Below are 1808 nucleotides of genomic sequence, written 5' to 3'. Positions count from 1 at the left end.
GACGATGACACCAGCGGAGAGACGGAGGCCACGGGGAGACCAAGGGACAGGTCGCAGCCCTGCCCAAGGCCGCGCCGGAGAGGCGGAAACATGAGCCCCGTTCCCCAGCTCGGGGGGCCCTGGCTGGGCCTGAGCCCCAGTATCTGTACTTTGGGGCGGCTTGTCTTTGGGGCCGAGCGCCTGGGAGTCCCTGCGGCCCGTCTGATGATGGGGAGGAGTGACAGTATTAATCCACATTTATTAGCCACTCGTTGCTAAGCCCAGAATGTGGCATCAAGCGATGGAACACATGTAAGATTTGTCCTTGGGGTGCTGCCAGGCTAAAGGGACAAGCACACAAATCGTGGAAAATGCACTCCGAGGCCCGCGTTACTTGCCCCCCATAGCGGGAGGGCAGGAGGCGTTCTAGTCGGGGAGTGAGTCCGCCTGATTCTGTGTGTCGGTCCGCCTGGATGTGAGACAGACAGAAACAAGGACCTCAAGTCAGTCAACACATGCGTATGGGTCACCAACCAATGTCTAGACACTGTTTAGGCCTTGAAAATACAAAAGCTTATTCGGAAGCTCTTGGCCCACTAGAGTATGGAAATGTCCAGATGACATGGCAGACCCGAAGGGAGAGCAGTGCAGAGAGCGAGATACTTCCGTGGAGTTCGGTGCCTTTGGACCTGTCTGTAAGGTCATTTGTTTGATTTCTGGCTTTGTCATTGACTACTGCCTGACTTTGGGGAAATTACTTCTGTTTCCTCAACTGTGAAATGGGAACATTAATACCCCATTTGAATGGTTGAAGATTAGTACGTGTAAAAACATTTTGAAAAAAATGTCAGCTGTTGGTCCTTTGGCTAGAGTAACCGAGGAAGGTGTGGCATTTTTGAGCTGGTACTTCAAGGACAGCTAAGACTTCAAAGCCCAGAGTCTGGCTGAAGTGGGGGTTGAATGAAGAACTCCATACGGAGGGAATGAAATGCACAGTGGCCCGAATACTAACTGAAAACCTAGAATGTGCTAGCAGATTGAGATCCAAGATGATTAAGACCTATCCTCAAAGAGGGCAATTGAGAACATTCCCATTTTAATGTGTCGTGAGTTTATATAATAGGAAAGCAGTGAAAGCGTGTATGGTAAGTTTATTCATTTATGCCACAGACATTTGGGGGTTCAACATGTGGCAGGTATCTGTGCCAGCAAACAGGTAAGAAGTTAAAAAATGGCAAGAGCTAGCCCCTCTTGAAGGAACCTTCCCCCCCAAAGCTAGCAGCCCACACTCTTGCAGAGCTGGCTTTGACTGAGAAGACAGAGCCTCGTTACTAGGTCTGAACCTGAACTTGAGTTTAAAGATACAGTAGCCCCTCCAGGAAATGCCTGGTGGGGCCATAGGTAGCTATGAAAACATAGCAAGATAAAAAGAACTAATCCAAATAAAAAATATATAGATATGTGTAAACATATTTTTAAATATGTTTTTATTGATTTCAGAGAATAAGGGAGGAGAGAGGAAACATCAAGGTTGAGAGAGAATCATTGATCTGCTGCCTCCTACCTGCCCTCCTATGGGGACTCAGCCTGCAACCTGGGCAACCTGGGCAACCTGCAGCCTGCCCTGACCAGAATCGAACTGGTGACCTCCTGTTTATGGGTTGATGCTCAGCCACTGAACCACATCGGCCTGGCTAAAAATATATCTAACAAAATAAAAATAACTAATCCAGATTATTAAATGGAAAAACTGCTGTGTACCATGCGTTGCCCCATAGGAAGCTCAAGGTGGGATCTTTGTCTAAACAAGCCCCAGACCTTATCACATG

The sequence above is a fragment of the Myotis yumanensis genome, unplaced genomic scaffold (genome assembly GCF_028538775.1).
Source record: "Myotis yumanensis isolate MYYU_CA2020_CCGP unplaced genomic scaffold, mMyoYum1.0.hap1 SCAF_4, whole genome shotgun sequence".
Lineage (NCBI taxonomy): Eukaryota > Metazoa > Chordata > Mammalia > Chiroptera > Vespertilionidae > Myotis > Myotis yumanensis.
This window is presented reverse-complemented; position numbering follows the sequence as displayed.